This window comes from Salvelinus alpinus, chromosome 14 (assembly GCF_045679555.1).
Source record: "Salvelinus alpinus chromosome 14, SLU_Salpinus.1, whole genome shotgun sequence".
NCBI lineage: Eukaryota > Metazoa > Chordata > Actinopteri > Salmoniformes > Salmonidae > Salvelinus > Salvelinus alpinus.
The window spans coordinates 8,644,348-8,665,574 of record NC_092099.1 but is presented as its reverse complement, the minus strand read 5'-3'; the positions used below and the strand labels follow the sequence as shown (position 1 = coordinate 8,665,574).

The 21,227-nt window shown below is 42.1% G+C and overlaps 1 pseudogene; it reads left to right on the top strand.

The window, feature by feature from the left end:
- Positions 1 to 21,227, top strand: part of LOC139539207 (inactive dipeptidyl peptidase 10-like) — a 197,815-nt pseudogene that overhangs the window by 116,973 nt on the left and 59,615 nt on the right.

Below are 21,227 nucleotides of genomic sequence, written 5' to 3'. Positions count from 1 at the left end.
GCCTTCATAATAATATTCATGTTGCTGTCTAAATCATATGTTGTATTTATCTCAACTCGCACATTATTTCCCCTTGTTTCTAGCCTAGCATTTGGTTTGGTAGTGGGGGTTAATATACACCTCGCTGTCTGCCTGTCTGACCTCATCTTTGTACCATACATAAAGATTGAACAGTGCCTAGACGAGATTAACTTTCTCTAAGCCATGCAAAAATCACACATCGTCATTATCATGGATATATCCAAGCACAGTGCCGTCAGAAAATATTCATACCCCTTGACTTATTCCCCAGCACAAGGTGCACCTGCGTAATGATCATGCTGTTTAAATCACCTTATTGATATGCCTCACCTGTCAGGTGGATGGATTGTCTTGGCAAAGGAGAAATATTCACTAACAGGGATGTAAACAAATTTGTGCTCAAATTCTGAGAGAAAGAAGCTCTTGGTGCGTATGGAACATTTGTGGGATATTTTATTTCAGTTCATGAAACATGGTACTAACGCTTTATATGTTTACATCTTGTATGTATGTGTCCTGGAGGACATGCAGTGTGCACCCAATGGTGCGTTCGGCTGCACGTATCACCCTCTGAAACACCTTGTGGTCCGCTGCGGTGGAGTTGCCATACCAGGCCGTGATGCCGCTCGACAGTATGCTCTTGATGGTGCTCCTGTAGAACACTGAGGGCCCTCAAGGACAGGGCAGATTTATTTATCATCCTGATGTTTAAGAGTTGCAGTAGTGCCTTCTTCACCAGTGTCCGTGTGGTTTGACTATTTCAGCTTCTCTGAGATGTGTACGCCAAAGAATTTGAAGTTATTGACTGGCTCTACAGAGGCCCTGCTGAGGAAGCACCCTTGTGGCGCTCCTGTGTTGAGAATCAGTGTCGGAAGTAATGTTACCTACCTTCACCACCTGGGAGCATCCCGTCAGGAAGTCCAGGACCCAGTTGCAAATGGAGGAGTTCAGAACCAGGGCCGTGAACTTTACAATGTGCTTATAGGGCACTATGGTACTGATGGCAGAGCTGTAGTCCAAACATCATCCTCACGTATGCATTCCTTTTGTCTAGGTTGGTAAGGGCAATGCAATGGAGATTGCGTCGTCCGTGGATATGTCAGGGAGGTAGGTGAACTGCAGAGGGTTAAGTGTGTTGGGGAGGGAGGAGGTGATATGGTCTTTGACTAGACTCTCTAAGCACTTCATGATGACGGAAGTGAGTGCTACTGGTCGGTATTCATTCAGTACAGATACTTTCCCTTTCTTGGGCACAGGGATGATAGTGGACATCTTGAAGCAGGCAGGTACAGCGGCCTGAGTTAGAGATCTAAAATGTCAGAACACAACAGCCAGCTGGTCTGCACAAGCTCTGAGGGAATGACTATTGATGCCATCTGGGCCGGTAGCCTTGCGAGGGTTTAGGTTTGAATTACTAACATACATCCTCAGTGGAGACTGCGAATGTAGTCCACGTTGACTTATCAGAATCTGGTGACTGAATCGGCGTATTCATTTATCTCCAGAGGCGACCCGGAATATATTCCGAATATATTCAGTTTCTGACTTATCAGATTTATGTCATTGAACTTTACTTTTCACACTGTAAATCAAATGTTATTTGTCACATGCACCAAATAAAACATGTGTAGACCTTACAGTGAAACGCATACTTACAAGTCCCTAGCCCACAATGCAGTTAAGAAGAATACCTAGAAAAATAAGAAATAAAAGTAACAAATAATTAAAGAGCAGCAGTAAAATAACAGAATCTGGTGACTGAATCGGCGTATTCATTTATCTCCAGAGGCGACCCGGAATATATTCCAGTCCACGATCAAAACAGTCTTGAGCATGAAGTCTTATTGGTCGGTTCAACGTTGTACAAACCTCACCACCAGAACTTCCTTCTTGAGTCTTTGTAGGTTATTTTATTTAACCTTTATATAACTAGACAAGAAAATAAAAAAATATTTTTTACAATGACAGCATACCCCGATCAAACCCTAACGACGCTGGGCCAATTGTGCGCCGCCCTATGGGACTCCCAATAACGGCCAGTTGTGATACAGCCTTGGATCGAACCAGGGTCTGTAGTGACACCTCTAGCACTGAGATGCAGTGCCTTAGACCGCTGCACCACTTGGGAGAAGCAAGATGGAGTCATGGTCGGATTTGTCAAAAGCAGGACGGGAGAAGACCTTATATTCATATTGAAAAGGTGTTTGTTTAGCAGTTGTCAAGAGTAGAATTTCCGCGAGTTAGACAGTCTGTGTTAATAATTCGGAAGCACGGTCCTCAAATGACTTTTAAAGTCCCCGGCAGCAATGAACGCTGCTTCCGGAAATGTGGTCTCCAGTTTGTTCAATGTCTAATGAAGAGCTTTGAGAGCATTTTTGGTGTCGGCTTTGGGCAACACCAAAAATGGCGGCTACTGTGTGCCATGTTATCTGATGGGACCAGCTACAATTTAGCGTTTTGTCACAAGCAAGTAAATTGATGATTTTAATTAGTCGATATGCATTTTGAGCTGGAGAAACTGTTTAAATGTAAATGGTTGCTTATGTTTGCAAGTATGGCTCCAATATATTTTATTCTGTGTTTTGCCAACCAAATACGTTGCTTTGACTCTCATTTTCAATCACATCTATGTAACGTTATTATGTAGAAATCATTCAGACCCCCTTTGCTCAAATGTGAATGTTTGAAGGTTTATTTTTTACATGAGAGAAAGTGTAAACAAAAGCTGTAAAAGGAACCAATTATCAGGAGAAAAAAGAACAGTACAATTAATCAAGCCATTGCTCTAAGACATGTTGTTTTGTGAAATTCAATCCACCGAAAGAGTAAACATGGTGTTGCGGATATTCTGAAGTAAATCCCCAGTTCACTATCAAACTCACTATCACAGTGCAAAAAGTGCCCCTCCAAAATAGCTGCCAAGTCACCTGATGGGTCATGTGGTCACCATCTGACCATATTAAGATGGCCGCCATACCAGTGGAGGCTGCTGAGGGGAGGATGGCTCTTAATAATGGCTGGAATGATTCTATTCAATTTACTCCATTCCAGCCATTATGAGCCAATCTCCCCTCAGCAGCCTCCACTACGCCATACCCACACCAAACAATGAACTGAACAGCAGCCATCTGAGGACCAGTAGTGTGTGTCATTGACCTTGATTTGTTTTATAGTTTCTGACTTTTTATGTCATTGAACTTTACTTTTCACACTGTAAATCAAATGTTATTTGTCACATGCACCAAATAAAACATGTGTAGACCTTACAGTGAAACGCATACTTACAAGTCCCTAGCCCACAATGCAGTTAAGAAGAATACCTAAAAAAAATAAGAAATAAAGTAACAAATAATTAAAGAGCAGCAGTAAAATAACAGTGAGGCTATATACAGGGGTAGCGGTACAGAGACAATGTGCGTGGCACTGGTTAGTCAAGGTAATACAGTTGAAGTCGGAAGTTTACATACACTTAGGTTGGAGTCATTAAAACGTGTTTTTCAACCACTCCACAAATTTCTTGTCAACAAACTATAGTTTTGGCAAGTCGTTTAGGACAGCTACTGTGCATGTGTGCATGACACAAGTAATTTTTACAACAATTGTTTACAGACAGAGTATTTCACTTATAATTAATTGTATCACAATTCCAGTGGGTCAGAAGTTTACATACACTAAGTTGACTGTGCCTTTAAACAGCTTGGAAAATTCCAGAAAAGGATGTCATGGCTTTAGAAGCTTCTGATAGGCTAATTGACATAATTTGAGTTAATTGGAGGTGTACCTGTGGATGGAATTCAAGGCCTACCTTCAAACTCAGTGCCTCTTTGCTTGACATCATGGCAAAATCAAAAGAAATCAGCCAAGACCTCAGAAACAATAATGTAGACCTCCACAAGTCTGGTTCATCCTTGGAAGCAATTTCCAAATGCCTGAAGGTACCACATTCATCTGTACAAATAATAGTATACAAGTATAAACACCATGGGACCACGCAGCCGTCATACCGCTCAGCTCAGGAAGGAGAGGCGTTCTGTCTCCTAGAGACGAACCTACTTTGGTGCTAAAAGTGCAAATCAATCCCAGAACATCAGCAAAGGACCTTGTGGAGATGCTGGAGGAAACAGGTACAAAAGTATCTATATCCACAGTAAAACGAGTCCTATATCAACATAACCCGAAAGGCCACTCAGCAAGGAAGAAGCCACTGCTCCAAAACTGCCATAAAAAGCCAGACGGTTTGCAACTGCACATGGGGACAAAGCTCGTACTTTTTGGAGAAATGTCCTGTGGTCTGATAAATCAAAAATAGAACTGTTTGGCCATAATGACCATCGTTATGTTTGGAGGAAAAAGGGGGATGCTTGCAAGCCAAAGAACACCATCCCAACCGTGAAGCACGGGAGTGGCAGCATCATGTTGTGGGGGTGCTTTGCTGCAGGAGGGACTGGTGCTCTTCACAAAATAGATAGCATCATGAGGACGGGAAATGATGTGGATATATTGAAGCAACATTTCCAGACATCAGTCAGGAAGTTAAAGCCTGGCCGCAAATGGGTCTTCCAAATGGACAATGACCCCAAGCATACTTCCAAAGTTGTGGCAAAATGGCTTAAGGCCAAAAAAGTCAAGATATTGGAGTGGCCATCACAAAGCCCTGACCTCAATCCTATAGAAAATGTGTGGGCAGAACTGAAAAAGCCTGTGCGAGCAAGGAGGCCTACAAACCTGACTCAGTTACACCAGCTCTGTCAGGAGGAATGGGCCAGAATTCACCCAATATATTGTGGGAAGCTTGTGGAAGGCTACCCGAAACGTTTGACCCAAGTTAAACAATTTCAAGGCAATGCTACCAAATACTAATTGAATGATTGTTAACTTCTGACCAACTGGGATTGTGATGAAAGCTGAAATAAATTACTCTACTATTATTCAGACATTTCATATTCTTAAAATAAAGTGGTGATTCTAACTGACCGAAGACAGGGAATTTTTATTAGGATTAAATGTCAGGAATTATGAAAAACTGAGTTTAAATGTATTTGGCTCAGACGTAAGTAAACTTCCGACTTCAACTGTACATTGTTTATCTTATGCTACTCAAAGATAGTAAACATACATTTTTCTAAACTAATCCAATCTGTAAGTGGTTGGATTTACTGTATAGCAACTGTTGTGTGAGAGTTGTTCCATTTTACATTGTGTACATAGTTTCCATGAACTGTATTTTCTTCCCTACTATGGCAGGCATTCTAAATGCAAGCTGTGGGTGATGTAACATTTCTGGATATCTTCCTTTAAGTTGGATCCAACAGAGATTGGAAATCACATTTCAAACCACCATAAAGTGACACATTCAGAAATATTCAAATAAGGCTTTCACCCTTATAACTCAAAGTAACCCAAAAGAGAAATGTACTCGGCTGGAGTGATGGTTAATGAAAAAACAATACACACAAGTATAAAATGGCACGGGAGTCAATTAAAAGAGACACTGAAAATAGTCAAGTGGCTATTGGAGTTACACTGCCTTCAGAAAGAATTCATACTCGTTGACTTACTCCACATTTTGTTACAGCTTGAATTTAAAATGTATTAAATTGTTCTCACCCATCTACATAAAATTCCCGATAAAGAAAAAGTGAAAATACTTTAGAAACTTTTGCTAATTTATTGAAAATAAAATACAGAAATCTAATTTACATAAGTATTCACAACCCGGATTCAATACTTTGTAGAACCACCTTTGGCAGCGATCACAGCTGAGCTTTCCACTCCTGGATTGTGCAACATTTGCCCATTATTCTGTAAAAAATTCAAGGTCTATCAAGTTGGTCGTTGCTAGACAACCATTTTCCAGTTTTGCCATAGAATTTCAAGTTGATTCTTGGCCACTCCGGAACATTCATTGTATTCTTGGTAAGCAACTCCCGTGAAGATTTGGCCTTGTGTTTTAGGTTATTGTCCTGATGAAATGTGAATTAATCTCCTAGTATCTGGTAGAAAGCAGACTCAACTAGGTTTACCTCTAGGATTTTGCCTGTGCTTAGCTCCATTTGGTTTCTTTTTTATCCTGAAAAACTCCCCAATCCTTAACAATTACAAGCATACCAGCCCCCATTATACTGCAGCCCCCATTATACTAGAAAATATGACAGTGGTACTATGGTGTATTCGCTAATGTATTGGATTTGCCCCAAACATAACTCTTTGTATTTATAACAAAAATGTAATTGCTTTGCCACACTCTTCACAGTATTACTTTAGTGCCTTTTTGCAAACAGGATGCATGTTTTGGAATGTTTTTTTTCTGTACAACCTTCCTTTTCATTCTGTCAATTTGGTTAGTATTGTAGAGTAACTACAATGTTGTTGATCCATCCTCACTTTTCTCCTATCACTGCCATTAAACTCTAAATGTTTTAAAGTCCCCATTGGACTCCCTGAGTGGTTTCCTTCCTCTCCAGCAACTGAGTTAGGAAGGACGCCTGTATCTTTGTAGTGACTGGGTGTATTGATACACCATCCCAAGAGTAATTAATAACTTCAACACGCTAATAGGGATTTTCAATGTAATTTATTTTTACCCATCTACCAATAGGTGCCCTTTTTAGCAAGGCATTGGAAAACCTCCCTGGTCTTTGTGGATGAATCTGTTTGAAATTCACTGCTCGACTTTGGGACCTTACAGATAATTACGGACGTGCTACCTTGTCCCAGACCTGCTGTTTTCAACTCTCTAGAGACAGCAGGAGCGGTAGAGATACTCTGAATGATCGGCTATGAAAAGCCAATTGACATTTACTCCTGAGGTGCTGACCTGCTGCACCCTCTACAATCACTGTGATTATTATCATTTGACCATGCTGGTCATTTATGAACATTTGAACATCTTGGCCATGTTCTGTTATAATCTCCACCCGGCACAGCCAGAAGAGGACTGGCCACCCATCAGAGCCGGGTCCCTCTAGGTTTCTTCCTAGGTTCTGGCCTTTCTAGGGAGTTTTTCCTAGCCACCGTGCTTCTACACCTGTATTGCTTGCTATTTGGGGTTTTAGGCTGGGTTTCTGTACAGCACTTTGTGACATCAGCTGATGATGTAAGAAGGGTTTAATAAATACATTTGATTATATTTGATTTTGTGTGGGGTACAGAGATGAGGTAGTTCAAAAAAGGAAAATGCTAATTATTATTATTACTTTAGCAAATTTTTACTCCTGAACTTATTTAGGCTTGCCATAATTGAATAATTTTTGACTCAATACGTTTCAGCTTTTCATTTTTAATTAATTTGTAAGCATTTCGAAAGACACAATACCACTTTGACAATAGGGTATTGTGTGTAGGCCAGTGACAAAACAAATCTACATGTAATCCTTTTTAAATGCAGGCTGTAACAACAAAATGTGGAAAATGTCAAGGGGTGTGAATACTTTCTGAAGGTACATTTAAGTAAAACTCTGCGAGTTGGATATTTACTCCATTTAGTGTAGTTTTAACTCCAAAAATAACACCATGACCAGAGTAGGTAACACCAAATGGTGATGGGACATTTAAACCTCAAAAGTGTTCACTTTGACTACATAAGAGTTGACTTAACTCTTGCGATTTGACTGTGTAGATAAGTAATTAACCGTTTGATAACATCTTTATCTACTTTCTGCAGTATTTATACCTGGCCCCCATGTAATCAGTTATCTAGAAAAGCCGTGCAGCGGTGTGTTATACACAAACGCCTCCACACAAAGGTGTTTTAGTGATAATGATGAGCAATGCTCTTATTACGAATCAGGAACCTAAACGAAATGTAGGTGCCTGTAGTAGATTTGATATCTGCCTATTAGTGAACCATCTGTCTTCCTCATCAGGTGTATGTCTTTGAAAATAACATTTACTACCAGAAGGATGTCAAAAGAAGCTCTTGGAGACTGACGTCCTCGGTACAAGAAGGAGTGGTCTTTAATGGGATCGCTGATTGGTTATATGAAGGTAAGACGGCCACTGTTCGGATAATTATGGTCAACAATGGTTAATGTCCATAAATGACAATATATGCACAATCCACTACTCTGAAATGGCTTCCTTTCTGTTTTTGTCCTGAGTCTTGTCTTTTGTAACCACGGATAGTAAAAGGAATTCATGGGTGCCAAGCATAGAACAGGATTCATACACACAAATCGACAAAGATAGTATTTTTAGAGCAGATTTCATTTTATGCAGGGTTGGGGAGTAACTGATTACATATAATCCGTTACATGTAAGGGATAACAAAAAACAGTCACTGTAATCCGTTACATTACCAGCAAAAATATTATAATCACATTACAGATACTTTTGAAAAACTAGAAAACTTTTAAAATCAGAAATGTTTGAAGAAAAAAATAAATCGGACACTTCTTTGTTTTCTCAATGACATTCAAATCAGCATTGAAAAATGCCGCAAGTTTAAGTTTGTTCCATCTGAGTGAGTCTGACCACAAGTCAGAGACAACTATGATGACACACCAAATGTGTTTGCTGGATCGCGGGAAAAGAGCAGGAATGGGCTTTTGCAGGCTACAGTCCAAGCTGTTTCTTCTAACGGTGCGACTGCTGTCGGCATCCAAAGATTATCCAAGCATCGTCTACAGCGATATGGTGTTGTGCTGAAAATCTCCCCCCTGCCAGAATCCCCCCCCCCTTCGCGTGAAAGCGTACGCATTCAATTATTCATTGCTGCGACTTGGTTCCTAGTTGAGATTTCACAAGGTCATTTGCCGTTGTTCTGGGATTGATTTGCACTTTTCGCACCAAGGTACGTTCATCTCCAGGAGACAGAACGCATCTCCTTCCTGAGCGGTATGACAGCTGCGTGGTTCCATGGTGTTTATACTTGCATACTATTGTTTGTACAGATGAACGTGGTACCTTCAGGCGTTTGGCTATTGCTCCTAAGGATGAACCAGACTTGTGGTCTAGTTCTGAGGTCTTGGCTGATTTCTTTTGATTTTCCTATGATGTCAAGCAAAGAGGCACTGAGTCTGAACGTAGGCCTTGAAGTACATCCACAGGTACACCTCCAATTGACTCAAATTCTGTCAATTTGCTTTAGAAGCTTCTAAAGCCATGACATTTTCTGGAATTTTCCAAGCTGTTTCAAAGCACAGTCAACTTAGTGTATGTAAACTTCGGACCCACTGGAATTGTGATACAGTGAATTATAAGTGAAATAATCTGTCTGTAAACAATTATTGGAAAAATTACTTGTCATGCACAAAGTAGATGTCCTAACCGACTTGCCAAAACTATAGTTTGTTAAAAAAGAAATTTGTTGAGTGGTTGAAAAACACATTTTAATGACTAACCTAAGTGTATGTAAACTTCTGACTTCAACTGTACATGAATTTATTCATTTCAGTTGCCTATCCTGATTTGAAGTTTGTTCTATAGAAAGTATTTGACTCTAGCCACAAAATTAAGGAAATTAGAAGGGTGGGGCGTTTTCAGCAAGGCAATTTTCTTGTTTGCCAAACCCCCCCCCCCCCCCCCCTTTTTAATTTCCTTAATTTTGTGGTTAGAGTCAAATACATTCCGTGGCACACACTAGTGGTCAACATGAGCTATCAAAATGATTCTTTAGTGCGCCAGGCCTGCAATAGATATCGTTCAATTGGTAACATATATTTGTCTTCTTCTAATGCCTCTTAAGGGGAAAGTAATCAGATTACCTTACTGAGTTTGGGTGATCCAAAAGTTATGTTGCTGATAACAATTGGACAGGTAACTACGGATTTTATTTAGAAAGTAACCTTCCCAACCCTGGTTTTATGTTCGTTCATTATGGGAAGTACATTGTTATTACGATAGGTAACTTAAAACCAATTACAATGACTACCCCCAAAATTTCCAGCTATTTTTACATATTTTATTGAATTGGCCAATGGAGAGTGAAAATGCTGATAATTATGTTGTCTCCCACATTATTTCTGCCTTCCTGGCACTCCTACTGCATAATGGTTCAGCCTCTCAGATTCATTCTACTCAACACACTTTGTACATGCAGACAGAATTGAGCAGTACACATGCACATCATTATTTCTGGAGGAATAAAAAAGTGGAAAGAGAAAAGGATCTAAAAAAAAGGCTGATCATTCAAAATAAAAAGAGCGTCCTTGCATTTTTTTAAAATTCTAAATACCTGCCAAACGTACAGTGCTGTGAATGTATTTTGACATGCTTCTCAGCTCAGTGGCTTCATGATTTGTTGTTTACAGTTTTAATTATATAAATTGATTTAAATCAAATCAAAGTTTGTCACGTGCGCCGAATACAGCAGGTGTAGACCTTAGTGAAATGCTTACTTACAGGCTCTAAACAATAGTGCAAAAAAGGTATTAGGTGAACAATAGGTAAGTAAAGAAATAAAACAACAGTAAAAAGACAGGCTGTATACAGTAGCGAGGCTATAAAAGTAGCGAGGCTACATACAGACACCGGTGAGTCTGATTGGGGTAGTATGTACATGTAGATATGGTTAAAGTGACTATGAATATATGATGAACAGAGAGTAGCAGTAGCGTAAAGGAGTGTTTGGTGGGTGGTGGGTGGGACACAATGCAGATAGCTCGATTAGCCCATGTGCGGGAGCACTGGTTGGTCGGCCCAATTGAGGTAGTATGTACATGAATGTATAGTTAAAGTGACTGTGCATATATGATAAATAGAGAGTAGCAGCAGCGTAAAGATGAGGGGGGGGGGGGGGCACACAATGCAAATAGTCCGGGTAGCCATTTGATTACCTGTTCAGAAGTCTTATGGCTTGGGGGTAAAAACTGTTGAGAAGCCTTTTTGTCCTAGACTTGGCACTCCGGTACCACTTGCCATGCGGTAGTAGAGAGAACAGAGTATTTTTAGGGCCTTCCTCTGACACCGCCTGGTGTAGAGGTCCTGGATGGCAGGCAGCTTAGCCCCAGTGATGTACTGGGCCGGACGCACTACCCTCTAGTGCCTTGCAGCCGAGTAATTGCCATACTAGGCAGTGATGCAACCAGTCAGGATACTCGATGTTGCAGCTGTAGAACCTTTTGAGGATCTCAGGACCCATGCCCATTTTTACTGAGGGGGAATAGGCTTTGTCGTGTCCTCTTCATGACTGTCTTGGTGTGTTTGAACCATGATAGTTTGTTGTTGATGTGGACACCAAAGAACTTGAAGCTCTCAACCTGCTCCACTACAGCCCTGTTGATGAGAATAGGGGCGTGCTCAGTCCTCCTTTTCCTGTAGTCCAGAATCATCTCCTTAGTTTTGGTTATGTTGAGGGATAGGTCATTATTCTGGCACCCCCCGGCCAGGTCTCTGACCTCCTCCCTATAGGCTGTCTCGTCGTTGTCGATGATCAGGCCTACCACTGTTGTGTCGTCTGCAATATTGACAGAGTTAGAGTAAATTTACCACTTGGTATAAACAGGTAAAAAAAAAAAAAAAAAATTACAGAGGAAGTGCTGCACTCTCAAGTGGCTCATTGGTGGTCCCCTGACGGGTCCCGACTGGCCTACCTCACCCTTAACAACACCCTGGTACCCAACATGATCCTGCCTCGCTTCACTGGCTCCCTCTACCCCAAGGGCCAACAGTACCCTTACCCCAAGGTAAGAGTTTAGCCAAAAATACACTTTCAACCCTAGGTAAGAGCTGGGCCAACAGTGCCAGTACCCCAATGTAAGTTAGTCTAATCAGTATTGGGTCTAACAGGGGATACCTAGTCAGTTGCATAACGGAATACATTCAACCGAAATGTTTCTTCCGCATTTAACCCAACTGCTCTGAATCAGACAGGTGGGCCGCCTTAATAGACGTCCACGTCATCGGCGCCCGGGGAGCAGTTGTTGTTGGTTAACTGCCTTGCTCAAGGGCAGAACTGCATTTTTTCCCACCTTGCCAGCTCAGGGAATCGAACCAACAACCTTTCAGTTACTGGCCCAACACTCATAACCACTAGGCTACCTAAATGATCCCTGCATTGTCTTTACTCCAGTGTAGTGTTCAAGCAATACTACCACTTCAAGGATGTAGAGCGTGTAAGGACACAAACAGCTGTCCATAGAGGGTCCTTCTGTTGTACCGAGAAACAGGATGCACACAGCTATTGACACTGACTGTGAAATTCAAATTCTGTTGATGAGAACATCCCCTAGAGCAGCCTTGTACCCAAAGCCCTCTCCTGGCTACAACCAAACTATTTCAGGGGGCATAAAGGAGAAACAGCTTCATATCACAGGTGCAATTAATAATTCATCCTGCACAGGGCTTTTAAGGGTTTAGCTTTTTCATCCTGGTTAGAAAATCTTTTGTTTTATTCATATCGACGCAGGCGGGCTTCCTTTGAAGAGAACGGCAATGGTGGTTGTAGAGATCTGTAGCGTGATGGGCGGGAAATGCTGTGATATGCCATGGTAAGGCGAGGTAATGCTCTCCCATCCTCTGATCTGAAGGGTTGGAGTGGAGCTAACCCTCGGAGAGGCAAGGGAGTGGTGGGGTAGGGGTAGCCGAATGTTCGCCTCGCCCAGACCAAGAATGAGAGTCAGAGGTTTGTAGGAGGTAATCTTATTAATAAACCACATCAAGTTCTGATCGCACGCACGCGACACACACAATGAGAATCTTGCTCATACCCGCAAGAGAGGCAGGCTAATAGAGGGAGTCGACGAAAAAGCTAATGGATTGCCTTCTCCCTACTTTTTTTCTCAGAATAAGCAGCATACCACCCTGCATACCACTGCTGGCTTTCTTCTGAAGCTAAGCAGTGTTGGTCCTGGTCAGTCCCTGGATGGGAGACCAGATGCTGTGGGAAGTGGTGTTGGAGGGACAGTAGGAGGCACTCTTTCCTCTGGTCTAAAAAGTATCCCAATGGCCCAGAGCAGTGATTGGGGACACTGCCCTGTGTAGGGTGCCGTCCTTCGGATGGGACGTTAAACGGGTGCCCTGACTCTCTGAGGTCATTAAAGATCCCATGGCACTTATTGTAAGAGTAGGGGTTTTAACCCCGGTGTCCTGGCTAAATTCCCAATCTGGGCCTCAAACCATCATGGTCACCTAATAATCCCCAGTTTACAATTGTCTCTTTCATCCCCCTCCTCTCCCCTGTAAATATTCCCCAGGTCGTTGCTGTAAATGAGAATGTGTTCTCAGTCAACTTACCTGGTTAAATAAAAAATAAGAGTTGGTGTACTGTATTTTGCCTGTGATATGCCATTCTACTGCATCTATTCTTGTAGTTCTCATCTCCTCTGTGATCTAATACGAAGCAACCAACCATCACTATAACAGTGCCATCCAGAGACCCGATTATGCCAGAAAAAGGTCATGGTAGAGCAGGGCTATAATGGGCTTGGGATCTGTGGTACGGGACTCATCTAGCCATGTTAGACTAATGAACTGTATGTTTTAAAGGGGAGGACTGAGCTCAGCTGGGAGAAAGCAATAGCCTAGTTACGATGGGCCTCGAGAGCTGCTGCTCAACACAGCTCTTGCGACTGGGCACACCATGTCATTTCAACATGGAAATGTGTTTAAATTTGGTTGAGATGTCGTTCAATGACATTTCAACCTTTGTTCACCCACTCAAAAAGACAGCTGACAGTAATTTCTTGATTTCGGTACTGACTTTGAAAACTGTACTTGACTATTAAATAAACTACAGTACATTTAAATATCGGAGTGAGGTTGAGAACACAATGATCTGATTTGACCAAAACACACCATGAATTCAACACGCCATTCCATGAAGTGTGATTAGATGTTTAAAAGTAGTTGCCATTTTGTGACGTAAGCTTCTTTACATTGAAAGGATAAGAGCCCGAGCTAAGAATAGAAAAACAAAATGTATCAACAAGGACCTTTCTGATGTTGCACACTCTTGAAAAGCACCCTGATACTGTATGTAGAATAGAATTCTACTCATTGGTGCAAAATGTATCTTCCAGACTTTAGGGTCTATACTAATCTTAGCTGTTGTCATTCCGTGCAACACAACTAGAGCAGTAACTTGGAACAGAATTGTGTAAACCTTTGTCCATGTAAAAACTGTTATGCATATCTTTATTTTATTATTATTCAAGAACAGTTTAAACACATGTATTGCGCCACAAAATAGATGTACAAGCCCAAATAATTTATAAAAAGCCTAAAAATAATAATTTCTTGCACAAGCTTCTTGAAACACAAATGAGATATACAATAAACCAATAAAAAGACACTGTCGGAACGGGCTTTGATGCTTTTAACTTAAGAACTCTTTCATCTCCTTACTCATTGGCCCTCCCACTGCCTCCCTTGCAGGCAGGTTGACATTGCCTGTAGCATTTCTGCCTCTGTAGCCTTTGATTTGCCAAGACTTGCTGTAAAGGGGAAAACAAATCCTTTGTCATGATTTGGACTCCACTGCAGGGGCATAGGCATGGGTGGGCCCAATCAGATATATATTTTATGCTCTTGTCAGTGTTCCAAAACGGGATATTATTTGTCTTTTTACCTAAATATGCAAACACCATCAGATTCATAGCAATCTGTGCACTGAGTTAGTCAGATTTGATGAAATGTAACAGAACAGATGAATTGGAATGACATTCATTCTCACGGGATAGGCTGCCAAAAAGAACTAACGGAAAGCCACACCCCAATTAAGCCACAAATCATTGCATTGAGGCATATGCCACTGTGCTTTTATAGCTATATGCACCATGCCACTGCCTATTTCATTTAGCAAACAAGACCGCTCATAATCCAGTGCCTTTATCAGAGTTAACTAGGCCGAGTCACAATATACGGTGCCTTGAGAAATGATTCATACCCTTTGACTTATTCCACGTTTTGTTGTGTTACAGCCTGAATTAAAAACACACTGAACAAAAATATAAAACGCAACATGTAGGTCCCATGTTTCATGAGCTGAAAAAAAAAATGCCCATACATTTTCCATATGAACAAAAAAGCTGATTTCTCTCAAATTTGGAGCACAAATTTGATAACATCCTTATTAGTGAGCATTTCTCCTTTTGCCAATATAATCCATCCAATTGACAGGTGTGGCATATCAAGAAGCTGATTGAACAGCATGATCGTTACACAGGTGCACCTTGTGCTGAGGACAAAAAAACTTTAAAATGTGCAGTTTTGTCACAACACAATGCTACAGATTTCTCAAGTTTTGAGGGAGCGTGAAATTGGCATGCTGACTGCAGGAATGCCCACCAGAGCTGTTGCCATAGATTTAAATGTTAATTTCTCTACAAAAGCTGCCTCCAACGTTGTTTTAGAGAATTTGTAACCAACCATCTCGATTCGGTCTTATGTAGCAACATTTGAAATGGTGTTTTTTACATTGGATAAAAGGAGAGACAATGGTACATCATACACTGCAGTTGAGGAACAATGGGAAAGTAATTATTCTTTGAAAGTTGAAAAACTTTCAGAAATTGCCCCTTGAATGTTTTGGTACACCTACTGGAGAGCTCCTTTGTCTACACACATTCAGCATTGTTCACACCCTCTTAAGCCTTAGTCCCACCATTTTTTTAAGGATTCACATGTGAGGCCATGTGCTAAAAACAGAGTGAGTAGTGTACCAGATTACTGTCTCTGGTAAACACACACACACTATATCAAATAAAATGTACATTTATTTGTCACATTCACAGGATACAGAAGGTGTAAACGGTACAGTCAAATGGTTACTTGCATTGTAGCAATATCAAAAACAAAGTGTCCCGAAAAATATTGTATAAATATTTAATAATTTATGATGCTTACCTGACACACTTGTCTAAATTGATGGGTCATGTGAAGGAACCGCTATAACCACCCCCCCAGCCACATCTAGCTAAGTAGATGGGTCACTATTCTCTAGACATGTAAACATGAAATACAACAGATGGCCGTAATCAACCCCAGACACACCTGGCTTACTTGATGGGTCATGCAATCATCTAGCGAAGTGGAATCTTTTTTGTTTAGACATGTAGCTAGCTAAAAAAAATTACCGGCATAATCCCAATTTATACTGCTACCAATACAGATATTGTCATAACTGTAGAATCTGCAGGTAGCTAAAAAGCTAACCAACTAGGTTCAATGTTAGCTAGCAAACATTAGGCTATTATTAGCAATGCAAATGGTTTTCTGATTTGAATATTATTACACAGATCATACACGTAACGTTAGCTAGCGAGCTAACATTCACTAGCTAGCTAACAGCACGCTTTATCTTGCAATTTAAATGACTTCCTGACAAAAGTAGAAACGTATACCATCTGAATGTAGCTAGACTCTTACCTGTATACATGGTTGAACGCTTCATGACAGAACGGAAACAGTAACTCTGTTTTGTTTGTAGCTACATCTTATTTGGCCAGCGCCGTTGTGTCAAGTCACTCCGGTTCACACTGATCGTAGCATGTGCAGAAAGTAGCCCATCACTTTTTCCAACTGATCTGTCGATAGCGCCTGCTAAATTTAAGGCATCAATGTTGAGAAAAGTAGCAAAACTTTTGTAGTTCTCGATAGCTAACATTATGTCTTTCAAAAACAGCGCTGTAGAAAGGACTATCAACACATACCAAGCAGCTCAAGTTATAGACAGAAGCATGCAATATGGCAGACAATTCCAAACTCATCTCCCAGCATTTCCAGCCCATCCATTATCTCAGCCAATCATGGTTAGCGGGAAGGTTCCTGTCTTTTTCCATGGCTAAACCAATTAGGCTCATAATTGAACTATTTTATTGGTATTTACGGATGGAATGAATGTCTACATGTTCCAACCGGCCTCACAACCACAGACCATGTTTAACCACGCCAGCCCAGGACCTCCACATCCGGCTTCTTCACCTGCCAAATCTTCTGAGGTGTGCTGGGCTGGCGGGGTAACTCAGTAAAATCACTGAAATTGTTGCTTGTTGCATTTATATTTTTGTACATTAATGATTTAACATCTCACACCCATTTACACACAATACCCCATAATGACAGAGTGAAAACATGTTCTTAGACATGTTTGCACATTTATTGAAAAACTAAATACAGCTAATTTCCATAAGTATTCACACCCCCGAGTCAATACCTTTTGATGGCAATTACATCTGTGAGTCTTTTTGGATAAATCTAAAAGCTTTCCACGCCTGTATTGTACAATATTTGCCCATTCTTTTTAAATTCTTCAAGCTTTGTTAAGTTGATTGTTGGTCATTGCTATACAGCCATTTAAGTCTATTGAAGAAAATAAATTAGGTAGATCAGCTATAATTTTGCAGATAGATTATGGCTTCCATCAATGTAATTGTCCGCATCATTTCCAATATTATTATTTTAAATGTATATTATTTAACCTTACCACCCCTCCCCTAATTGGAGTAAACTAGTGGACAACAATACTTAGGCTTCCACTTTCAGCTTATACCTACATACATCTCACTGACAGTATATTTTACATTAGTTATCTTCTGTTTGTTTTTAGTCCCAGCCTTCAGCTACTCGCAACCCCTTCCATCTGTCTCTGAAGACATCCAGTTTTGATTTCTAATTGCCATATATTTTTCCATTGTGATGTTTCACAAAGTTGTATGTATATTGTAAATTAAATATAAACACCTTTGCTAAGAGTATTCTTATAGTATATTATTGATCGATTGACTATGACTTATCAAATCACACAGCAGTACTATTTTAATTGTCAAGATCGTCGTAATGAGCGGACCAAGGCGCAGTGGGACTAGGACTACATACCCTATTCACTTCCGGCGCCGAAAAGAGATGGCCGCCTCGCTTCGTGTTCCTTGGAAAATATGCAGTATTTTGTTTTTTTACGTGTTATTTCTTACATCGGTACCCCGGGTAATCTTAGGTTTCATTACATACAGTCGGGAGGAACTACTGAATATACGATTAACGTCAACTCATCATCGTTCCTACCAGGAATATGACTTTCCCGAAACGGATCCAGTGTTTTGCCTTCCACCCAATACAATGGATCTGATCCCAGCCGGCGACCCTGTGCGACGCCGAAAAAGGGGAAAACGAGGCGGTCTCGTGGTCAGGCTTCGGAGACGGGCACATCGCGCTCCACTCCCTAGCATACTACTCGCCAATGTCCAGTCTCTTGACAATAAGGTTGATGAAATCCGAGCACGGGTAGCATTCCAGAGAGACATCAGGGATTGCAACGTGCTCTGCTTCACGGAAACATGGCTAACTCAAGGGACGCTAACGGAGTCGGTGCAGCCAGCTGGTTTCTTCATGCATCGCGCCGACAGAAACAAACATCTTTCCGGTAAGAAGAGGGGCGGGGGGGTATGCCTTATGATTAACGAGAAGTGGTGTGATCATCATAACAACACACAAGAACTCAAGTCGTTCTGTTCACCTGATCTAGAACTCCTCACAATCAAATGTCGACCGCATTATCTACCAAGGGAATTCTCGTCAATCATAATCACAGCCGTATACATTCCCCCCCAAGCAGACACATCGATGGCCCTGAACGAACTTTATCTGACTCTTTGTAAACTGGAAACCACACACCCTGAGGCTGCATTCATCGTAGCTGGGGATTTTAACAAGGCTAATCTAAAAACAAAACTCCCTAAATTCTATCAGCATATCGATTGTGCTACCAGGGCTGGAAAAACACTAGACCATTGTTATACTAATTTCCGCGACGCTTATAAGGCCCTCCCCCGCCCCCCTTTCGGAAAAGCTGACCACGACTCCATTTTGTTGATTCCAGCCTACAAACAGAAACAACAAGCTCCCGCGCTCAGGTCTGTTCAACGCTGGTCCGACCAATCTGAATCCACGCTTCAAGACTGCTTCGATCACGCGGATTGGAATATGTTCCGCATCGCGTCCAACAACAATATTGACGAATATGCTGATTCGGTGAGCGAGTTCATTAGGAAGTGCATTGACGATGTCGTACCCACAGCAACGATAAAAACATTCCCAAACCAGAAACCGTGGATTGACGGCAGCATTCGCGTGAAACTGAAAGCGCGAACCACTGCTTTTAACCAGGGCAAGGTGACCGGAAGCATGACCGAATACAAACAGTGTAGCTATTCTCTCCGCAAGGCAATCAAACAGGCTAAGTCTCAGTACAGAGACAAAATCGAGTCGCAATTCAACAGCTCAGACACAAGAGGTATGTGGCAGGGTCTACAGTCAATCACGGATTACAAAAAGAAAACCAGCCCCGTCGAGGACCAGGATGTCTTGCTCCCAGACAGGCTAAACAACTTTTTTGCCCGCTTTGAGGACAATACAGTGCCACTGACACGGCCCCCTACCAAAACCTGCGGGCTCTCCTTCACTGCAGCCGAGGTGAGTAAAACATTTAAACGTGTTAACCCTCGCAAGGCTGCAGGCCCAGACGGCATTCCCAGCCGCGTCCTCAGAGCATGCGCAGACCAGCTGGCTGGTGTGTTTACGGACATATTCAATCAATCCTTATCCCAGTCTGCTGTTCCCACATGCTTCAAGAGGGCCACCATTGTTCCTGTTCCCAAGAAAGCTAAGGTAACTGAGCTAAACGACTACCGCCCCGTAGCACTCACTTCCGTCATCATGAAGTGCTTTGAGAGACTAGTCAAGGACCATATCACCTCCACCCTACCGGACACCCTAGACCCACTCCAATTTGCTTACCGACCCAATAGGTCCACAGACGACGCAATCGCAACCACACTGCACACTGCCCTAACCCATCTGGACAAGAGGAATACCCATGTGAGAATGCTGTTCATCGATTACAGCTCAGCATTTAACACCATAGTACCCTCCAAACTCGTCATCAAGCTCGAGACCCTGGGTCTCGACCCCGCCCTGTGCAACTGGGTCCTGGACTTCCTGACGGGCCGCCCCCAGGTGGTGAGGGTAGGTAACAACATCTCCACCCCGCTGATCCTCAACACTGGGGCCCCACAAGGGTGCGTTCTGAGCCCTCTCCTGTACTCCCTGTTCACCCACGACTGCGTGGCCATGCACGCCTCCAACTCAATCATCAAGTTTGCGGATGACACTACAGTGGTAGGCTTGATTACCAACAACGACGAGACGGCCTACAGGGAGGAGGTGAGGGCCCTCGGAGTGTGGTGTCAGGAAAATAACCTCACACTCAACGTCAACAAAACAAAGGAGATGATTGTGGACTTCAGGAAACAGCAGAGGGAGCACCCCCCTATCCACATCGACGGGTCAGTAGTGGAGAAGGTGGAAAGTTTTAAGTTCCTCGGTGTACACATCACGGACAAACTGAATTGGTCCACCCACACAGACAGCGTTGTGAAGAAGGCGCAGCAGCGCCTCTTCAACCTCAGGAGGCTGAAGAAATTCGGCTTGTCACCAAAAGCACTCACAAACTTCTACAGATGCACAATCGAGAGCATCCTGTCGGGCTGTATCACCGCCTGGTACGGCAACTGCTCCGCCCACAACCGTAAGGCTCTCCAGAGGGTAGTGAGGTCTGCAGAACGCATCACCAGGGGCAAACTACCTGCCCTCCAGGACACCTACACCACCCGATGTCACAGGAAGGCCATAAAGATCATCAAGGACAACAACCACCCAAGCCACTGCCTGTTCACCCCGCTATCATCCAGAAGGCGAGGTCAGTACAGGTGCATCAAAGCAGGGACCGAGAGACTGAAAAACAGCTTCTATCTCAAGGCCATCAGACTGTTAAACAGCCACCACTAACATTTAGCGGCCGCTGCCAACATACTGACTCAACTCCAGCCACTTTAAAAATGGGAATTGATGGAAATTATGTAAAAATGTACCACTAGCCACTTTAAGCAATGCCACTTAATACAATGTTTACATACCCTACATTACTCATCTCATATGTATATACTGTACTCTATATCATCTACTGCATCTTGCCATCTTTATGCAATACATGTACCACTAGCCACTTTAAACTATGCCACTTTATGTTTACATACCCTACAGTACTCATCTCATACGTATATACCGTACTCTATACCATCTACTGCATCTGCCATGCCGTTCTGTACCACCACTCATTCATATATCTTTATGTACATATTCTTTATCCCTTTACACTTGTGTGTGTGTGTAAGGTAGTAGTGTGGAATTGTTAGGTTAGATTACTGTTGGTTATTACTGCATTGTCGGAACTAGAAGCACAAGCATTTCGCTACACTCGCATTAACATCTGC